Raw genomic sequence first — 9,471 nt, forward strand, 5'->3', positions numbered from 1 at the left:
TTTGAATATTCTCCTAGACCCCTTTTCAATCAGGTGACCTAAGTACTTCACCTCTTTCTGACAGTATTGCAGCTTCTGTGGGGACACTTTATGTCCATTCTTTCCCAAATGGTTCAGTAAGACAATTGTGTCATACCTGCAGTCATCTTTTGTCCTGGACGCATCAACAAATCATCAATTTACTGCACTAGTGTCGAACTGAAAGGCAGTTCTAACACTTCCAAATCCTTCTTCAATATCTGATTGACGATGGAAGGTGAGTCAGAAAACCCTTGAGGAATTCTGCACCAACTGTACACCTTATCCAGGAATTTGAAACTGAAGAGAAATTGGCTATCCTCATGAAGAGGCACTGAAAAGAATGCTTGTGACAGATTCACAACTGTGAACCACTCTGCATCACACGGAACTTGAAACATAATCACTGCTGGATTTGGCACTATGGGGCAACACTTTACCACAATCTCGTTTATTTTCCTTAAGTCTTGCACAATTCGAACCTTCCCACAAGGCTTTTTCAGACCTATTATTGGTGAATTACATGGACTACTCAGCACTTCTTTCAAAACCCCTTGTTTTACAAAGTCCACAATTATCTGTGCTACCTGGATGAGGACATCTTGTGCCATGTGGTACTGCGATACCTGTGGGAACACTGTATTTGGCTTTACCTGTACTTTAACCGGTTCTACTCCTTTTATTAGCCCTACTTCCTTTCCTGTCAGGTCCCACACTTTCTGTGTCACTGTTCCCTGCAACTCAGCTGGTAAGTCATTCACTGTAAGCATTGGGAATAAGGTTATCAAAGGGTATTCCTCATTTGCGGTCTCCGTCTCTAGTTCTATAAGCGGTTCATCGTCTCCCTCATCATCACCGTTTGTCTGCACTTCAATCGCTTCATTGGAACAGGTAATTGAACACCTCGTCTTGCACAATAAGTCTCTTCCCAGTAGGGACACAGGACTCGAATCACAGACTACAAATGTATGTAATCCCTGAAAGTTGCCAATCTCAACTTGGACCGGATCTGTAATCGGATTTGTCAGGAACTGATTTGCTACTCCTACCACTCTTATGGTACGCCCTGAAAGTGGCAACTTCGGAACCTCTGCACTTCTGACTGTAGAGCGTGTAGCCCCGGTGTCAACCAGGAATTAAACCTTCTGTCCCATCACCTTTCCCTCTACATAGGGACCCCTCTGATCTACCTCTAGGGACGCTGCAAGCCTGCACTCCTCACTGTCTGAACAATCATCCGACCATTCATCGTTTATTCCATCCTCACCATGCAATAGGAACTGTTGTACTGTGTTATTTTGACTCATCATTTGGCCTGTGACCTGTTGAGGAAGCATCACCTGTTGCTGTCCCATTGGAGCTAAAGGCATTTGTATTTGCTGTCTAGGTACCATGGGAACCTGCTGTTGTACTTGCTACATTTGTGCTGTTTGAACACGCAGCATTTGCATCTGCTGCATGGGCTGTAGCCCCTGCATCTGAACCATGTTATTCTGGAAGTTTTGATTTTGGCCCCTCATCTTTGGACCCCTCACATTTTGAAAAGTACTGACATCACTGCTTTGTTGAACAACACCATCCTGCACCACCACTGGTCATTCCCGCTTCCAATGCCCCACACCCCCGCACGCGTGACATGGTGACATCTTTTTCATCCCCTACACATTATTTTGAACCACAACAGTATTCAAGTCTGGACCGCGGTTCACAAAACCTCCTCGACCTCTTGGTTGTGCCTGAAACATGCCATTTCCTTGCGGTTGCTGCTGTATCACCTGCTGTACTCCATTTACCTGCATCCCTGCTTGTGCTGCCTTAATTTGCATCACCATCACTTTCTCCTTTAACTTTCTCTGTTTTAATTCAATCTCGTCACTACAGTATTTCGCATACTGCAACACCTCATCAATCGGCTTTGCTTGCCAACAGATCAAGTAATTCTTAATCATCTGACTAATCTCTGGCCTCAGCCCTTCAACACACCTGAACACACCTCTCTTGCACTCAAGCCATAAGTCAGGTGGAACGATAATCTCAAACAGGGTATTCAAGTCCTCCCAGAGACATTTCGCAAGCTTCACAAACCTATCTGTCTGCTGGTACCATTCTATCGGCTTCTCCCTCAACCTGGGATAATCATTTGTGAATGACAAAATGTCACCCCTAGACCACGGTACATGGACTAGCACTCCTCCGGCTGTCTCTCTCATTGGTAACATTTTTATTGTCCCCGTGTCAGGTGCGGCTTTAGCCTGCTTTGGTTCCGGACCATCGCCTTTCTCCTTATCTCTTTTCTTTGCCCATCTGTCTTCCCACTTTTCTAAGGCTCCCCCGATTTGCGCACTTTGCAGTATTTCTTTAAGATGCGCTTTCATTCCGGTAGACCTCATGTGATCAAAATCTTTAGAATCGAAGTCTAATCTGTAGCTTCTTTTCAAATGTTTAGTATTCTCAATATCTATACCATATTTGTCTGCCAGGTTTGCCAACCTCTGATGGACCTTGCCCACTTCTTTAGTGATTTTGGGACACAGATACCTCAATTCTGCTTCTGTGTATGACTCTAATCTGTTCACCCCCATTGTTCCTTACACTAATTCTGCAGCTTACACACCCAGTCCCACAAAATTGAAGTATTCATCCCTCTCTGACCTCTCTGCGGTCACTGCAGTAGTTTGTGAAGCATTGATCTTTTCTAACCACTCATTCAACTGTTGCGCGGAAAAGCCTTGCAACGAAACGTTTCCTGACTGTATCAATGGTGTCTGTGTCGTATTTGTACTCATTGTCTGTGGAGCTAGCACGCTTAACCCTGCTTGCCTCATCGTCTCCAAAGGAGCCCCAATCGGACTGAGGTCTAGCAAAGACCCGAGTCCTTCTGCTGCTTGTTGTCTTGGTGTCATTACCTGGGGAGTTGCTGTGAACCCTCCTCTTATTGCCTCCCTGGTCATTATTCCCTGGTCACACAAGCCAGGTTTGCCTTGCGCATACAGCAGTACTGGTGGACCAACGGTAATTGGCAATGATATAGCAGCTGGGGACTGACCAACCCCCAAACCCTGTGAAGCATTAACTCCCATTGCCTGATTCATCATGGGTGCTGTTGCTACTGACTGCGGTCCTGCAACTGCATTGTAACTCTGAACCAGCTGTTGCTGCGGCAGCAATTGTGGAGTTGGCTCAATCTGCACTAGTTTTGATCTTGTGTATATCGGATCAGGCGGCACCATCAGACTCGTATTTGTCTCTAGCACTGGGACGTCTGGATAAATCCTTTGAATCTGTGGTGGCTGCAACTGTATGTGTGTGCCTGGTGCAGTGGGTACACTGACACCATTCTGTATCAAAACTGTATCACTTGTCTGCACTGTACTTGAGACGCCCTTACTCTGTGCCGGATCCTCAGGACCCGCACTAGTGCTCGGAGCAGTGTCATTTATTGCATATGGTGGCGGGCGATCATGGAAGAACTGATTAAGGAATTCTTCATCGTCTGAGTCATCTTCGTCTACCAAAGACCTCTGCGTCTCTTTCGTCTTACTAGAGCCCTTATCTGTCTTACAGGTGGCTTTCTTTCCCTGTGTCTCATCTTCCTGTGTTATTGCCAGAAACAATTTGAGTCCGTCATCTATTCCCCTTCTCCACATCCTGCTCTCATTGTCCCATCTAGCCTCTGCTAGAGTCTTTTCTGCCCTTTTCATTCTCCTTTCAAATGTCTGCTGTCTTTGTCGTATGGCCATTAAATCCCAGACTGCTAATGCCTCATACTGAGCTGGTCTTGGAGGCGGCTTTTGTACACTTAACATCCAAATCAAGTTCTCTAAAATTCTTGTATTGAACGTTCCATGCTACGGAAACACTAAACATCCCTCCTTCTCAGTTAATTTGCGCCACTGCTTCATCCAAAGACATGGCGCGACTCCCTTTTTCTCCATTACGATATAAGCTGGAGTACCCTCAGGCGGTGTAGGCTCCCCTTCACTCGCCATAATATATGTATCTCCCTTCAAAGCGCTCTTTAAAGCCTTGAAAAACTTCATTTTTGCGTCTTTTATTTTATTTTGAATCTAATCAGGAAGTGACTTTAATTCCCAGAACACTCTTCACCACCTTTCTCAACCAATTGCCTCTCACGGACGGCTACCAATCCGTGCGCGACCCCTCTCGGCAACTGACCTATCCCTGCGCGGCACCACTGACATCACACTCACACACACATTGCGGCTGACAAAGTCTTGTGGCTTGTCCTCCTCACAGAAAACTAATGCAATATATTGCAAGCACCTTTAACAACAAAACCCAAATTTGGCAGTTTACTACAGGAAGGGTACACAATTGCTTCAGAACTTTACAGAGATTTCACTTGAAGCCTCGGCCGCTACTCTCTCCTTCTCAGCTCCCGCACTCGCAAGCAGAATTCGACCTGCAATTCCTACTCTCGACTTGTCAATGGTTCATCCTAGCGCACTTTAGAACTTGCCAAATCTCCATTGAAGGTTTCACTCACACAATTGACTCAAACTCGACTTGTCAACCACCCCCGATTGACCTATTAAACCGCACAAATTACAACATAAACCCAAGTGTCTCCTATACTTGTCAATATACTCCGGAGTCTTAGACCACTACGGGTCCGTACATCACCAACAACCACGTGGATAATTTTTTAGCACAAAGCGCCACACTCACATGAAGTACGCCGACTTCCCTACTCTCATACTGCGGAGTACGCCCACTCCTACTAAAACAACATTACCTGACCTTCATCCACACAGATTTCACAAAACACCTGCAATGTGCATAAGCTGAGCAAGTGCAAATTCTACACCACACATGCTAAAACGCCGAGAACATACCCCAACTCACTTAGGCAGGCTCCAAGATTCCGGGAAAGTCATGGGGAATTTAGAAACACATCATACCTCCAATTCGCATTATCTCAGAAAACAATTTAAACCCACAATTCTCCGTCCTAGGGCCCCAAAGGGCCTAAACCGTCGCTCTGCTACCAGAAACTGTTAACACGTCCCTTTATGACTAATTTACTCACTTTGGGACTCGTTTTAGGCCAATGAATCTTTTGACCCTGATTGAAGACACCTTAGGACGAGATAGCTAATCAACATGTCAATCAATGTATCAATAATGTCATCAATATTTGTTATATAACAATGCAATTCACTTTAGTCAATGACATTAATAAGACTCAGAAACCACCATGACCTTTCAGTCATAAATTAACCACACCAGTTTAGTAAGATTTAGTGATATTTATTCCCTATTGATTACAATTCTAATAGTAAGTTTATTAATCTCAATAGCAAAAAAGCTCATCAACATTGTCATAATTTGGCAACTCGAATAAGACTTCATCAAAGCAAGAATCACAATTATTAGAACATAACATGGCGTCAACATAGGTTATCCTTAGCAGAGTACCATTAGCGCATTATTCAACAAAGCAGAGGTTCAGTCATTTGTCTATTTGCGTCAGTCTAGTGAATAACTGTCCTAACCTCTAATTAGCAATGGGATGTTGGGCTTCATGCAAAACAATTTAGTAACACCAATTTGGAAAACATCTAACTATGGTCTCTGTCAAAAGTAGCAGTTGGTACCTAGAAAGGAAAAACAAATAGACAATCACAATTTCATTGTCATATAGTTACCCTCCGTATTTGGGTCAGCACTCAGGTTCTGTCTTCGTCTTCAGGACATCAGTTGATTCGCCATCAGTCAGGAACTCAGCTCGGGCAGGAAGGGCAAAGGGTACTTCCCTCATAAGGAGGTAAAGTATGAAGGGCAATCTAAGGGCAAGGATGGTTTAAGTAAAATCAGCAAGTCACCAAATAGAGTGACAAAGTTTCTGGATCATATCAATAGCATTTCCCTAACCAATCTAACTTATTTCCGTGTGTCAAGGGGTTTTATCCCTTTTTCGTTGAACAGTCCCCTAAAATCTTATTGGTGGAGGGGTTGCACCCCACTATCTCTATCCAATTAACTTTGAATTAGCTAATCGAATTTGTCACCCCATAACAGTTCTCACGTAGTTTATTAGTCCTTATGATTGACGTCTTCAGGAGGTAGAATGTCCGGTATGATTTCATCCTCTCGTGGTCTTTTGCACATCTTCTGTCAGTGGCTCCATTGTCTGTACCGGTTCAGTCGACCTTGTACCTACGAGTGGTCTACAGTGTTGCATTCAGCTAAAAAGTTTCTATAAGCAAGTCGAACTTCATGAGAACGGATCTACTACAGTTACATTCAGCTTTGGAAAAAACAAGAGTTCATGTCCTTTAACAAGTCAGCACAGTGCACGTTAGAAAAACACATTTAATATGAAAGTCAGGCATCTAGGCCTCGACTCATGCTAACTAAGGCCTAATGATTTATTAGCAAAAGTCTATCATATACTCTTTCAATAATAGTGTAAAATCACAATTTAATAAAACATTTCATAATTATTAATCAGTTTTATTAGTCCCCGTATATTGAAGGCCACTCCCCGTGGGCACATTTCAAACGCACGTTTTAGCAAAACATATTAATACATTTTCTATGCAGCATTATTATACATTAGATCATAAACATTTCATGTTAATATTGATTATATAAACTACGCTCTCTCACCCCCAACAGGATAACATTAAAGCTCCAGAAATTGCACTGTCAACTTTTGAAACATAAAAATTAATGTCTCAAAAAGTACGTACCTGTACCCGTAACAAGTGTTATTTTTATAAATTAGTATCAGATTTCTTTGAGTGAGTGTCTCACTTAATGGCTCTGTGTGTGCAATAAACGCTGTCCTCTGATAAGCCTAAATGCTCGCCCACACCACCACAAAAGAGAGCTTTTAGGATTATTATTTTAACCCCATCAGCCAATAAGAGCTGCCATGGCTATCTACATAATGTCTCTATACACTGGAATACTATATAGATGGCCAGCTTCCTACAAGTCGTATGAGCAGGAAACATACTTGAGTACAGAAAAGATGGCAACACCAGCAGGGGAAACAGTACTAATGCAACAGAGACTTATAACCTTCACAAAGTGACCAAGTTTGTCACAGGGTCCTTCTGCCCTTTCCCTTGAGCTTCAAAAGAGCAGGAGAACCGAGAGGTTTTGAAACGAACCACAAAAATTGCATGTGGGAGCCACTCCAATACCCAACACAGTTCCCACGGTGGGGAAAAAATACCAAATTTAGCAATTTCCTCTGCGAGAAACCTGCCTGCGGTGCGTGCCAGTCAGCCACAAAAGGCCATACCCAGAACACAATTCCAATTGAAATATCTTGCACTGACTAAATCACAAGCAAAAGCCTTTGGTGGCAGAATAAAGCGACAGCAGAACACAATTGCTGCAATTGCAAAAGATGGTCCACTGCAGCTTTGTGTAAGGTAATAACAAGTTCCTATTAAGCCTAGGACAAATTTCTGTAATACTGACGTGATCATGCATAATTTAGCTAAATTTCAAGTTTCACTTATTACACAAAATCCCTGAAATTATGTCATAAACAACATGAATTTTAGCACAGGAACAATGCAAGTGACCAGAGAGGAAGTGGTTGTTCGCGGCACTTGCATTCTTTTCATTATTTTAAATGCGTCCTCACGGCTAAAATGGAAGCCACAACGTATTTCACAGTAAAATATAACGCTATGTAGCGCTTTGATATTTAATGGAATTTTTACGAAAATTCATGTACTTAAACAAAAGCTAATTATGCAAATTTCGAAAAACTCTAATGCCTACTAAATGACAAGTGGCATTTTCATAGTCGTCAAAAACAGCTTAAACGACCCCTACTATTTTTTTTTCCAGGAAGACATTTGAGTGGGACAAAGCATGACACCTTAAAACAGGTAATTCCCCAAAAGTCCCTTCATTACCAATACATTTTATGGCTTGAGAAAAGTACCTGATGCTTAAGCCAAACCCCAATCATCACACACCTAAGAACGGGGGCGGTACCTAGAGGCAAGTGGCAACCCCAGGAGCAACGAGTGGTGGAGCAGACAGATCTCAGCCCTAGCTGAGCGACGAGTGTGGAGCTCGCCCATCGCACTGCAGGAGGTGGGAACATAGTCCAAAAAGGTAATAATGGCAGTGCCCATCTTAACAGAGCAGTGGTTATGAAGACCAAGAGACGCAACTCAGCCCCGCCCCCGCGGAGCCTGGAAAGGAAGCCAGACCCAAACAGTTGGCATTTAGCAATCCGCAGCCACGCCTCCGCGGAGTTTTGACCAGGTAACCCTGACAGCCCGTGCCCGCGGAGCCACAGAGCCCCTGTCTGCAAATTGTACTCACAGCATTCCTAGCGGCAGCGCATGCGTGCGTGCCAGCAGAGCCACAATTCGGGTAAGGGCCGCAAATACTGTCGTGGGCCATAAGCGCATACAGGAATGGGGGTGCACTGCAGCGACGGTGACAGGGCGTCTAACCCCCGGGATGGGGAGTAGAGTTGCTTAGGGGCGGGACATAGGAGGTGACGCGCTGTAGACGTAGGTACAGGTCGAGTGGCTTACTGCAGTGGTTAGCGTCAAATAGTCTGTTGGAGCAGCAGGAATACAGTAATTTGTTGGTCTACTTACCACCCTCACACCCCTTTCGCACGGATCATCACCGTCAACCGGCTGCCTCAAGCCCGACACCCTGTTCGCTGACACGGACAGGCAGAGCCAATCGCCCAGTAAGAATTCCGCATCTCCATTTACGTCACTTGAGTCCGCCTACTCACGGAAGGACCGTGCAGCAGCTAGATGCTGCACCATAATTAAAATATAAGAATAGAACGTTTCCTGCCACCCTATTGGTTCCGAGCACCTAAGCCCCACATGCAGTGAAGACGGCCTGCAGATTTCCGCTAGGCAGTAATTATAAGTGTCAGATAACGAACAGTTAACGGAAATATGGACAGGTGGATGTCCCTGGCTCATGCCTAGAGGCGGGCGAGCAGACAAATTAACAAGGCCAGCCAAGAGTTCTAAGATTACCCCAAGAGCCTTTACAGGAGCCGAACCCTGAAAATGTTTCAATGTAATCAGGCAACAAACCTCATGTAAACTATGATCACTTCTTTTCAAAATTCTAAACGCGTCTATTTTTCCCTAACGTGGAAATCTTTGAAATTGTAACACGTTGCATTATGTCACTTCCCTGAGACGTACTTCTTGAAAGTTCTATTTTTTTTAAACCATGGACTTAAAACAGTTCCTGCCCCCTCTTCCCCACACTGGTGACAATGTCATTATTGCACCCTGGCTCTCAGGTTGTCATGTGCACCCAGTATGTGGCCCAAAATCTTATAGATAGAGGAACATTATAGTCTATTAAATCAAATCCATTTTTGGACATCTTTGTAGGTGCTTTCGTATACAGCACTGAAGAACAAGCATTGGCAAAGCCAATAAGTTTCACCTATGTGGGATCTGTTGACGT

General features: G+C 44.1%; 1 protein-coding gene across 4 annotated transcripts in view; it reads right to left on the reverse strand.

Moving 5' to 3' along the window:
* The window catches only part of AKAP11 (A-kinase anchoring protein 11), a 235,493-nt gene extending 226,777 nt beyond the window's left edge, over positions 1-8,716 (reverse strand). For 2 of the 4 annotated variants that reach the window (XM_069205425.1, XM_069205423.1), the window contains exon 1: positions 8,625-8,716. The gene's annotated coding sequence lies outside the window, so the exon portion shown is untranslated. Of the gene's footprint in view, positions 1-8,340; positions 8,501-8,624 lie in introns of those variants that run through there. The other 2 variants (XM_069205426.1, XM_069205424.1) reach the window with 1 other exon arrangement.
* Between the last annotated feature and the right edge of the window lie 755 nt (positions 8,717-9,471).

Source organism: Pleurodeles waltl, chromosome 8 (assembly GCF_031143425.1).
Source record: "Pleurodeles waltl isolate 20211129_DDA chromosome 8, aPleWal1.hap1.20221129, whole genome shotgun sequence".
Lineage (NCBI taxonomy): Eukaryota > Metazoa > Chordata > Amphibia > Caudata > Salamandridae > Pleurodeles > Pleurodeles waltl.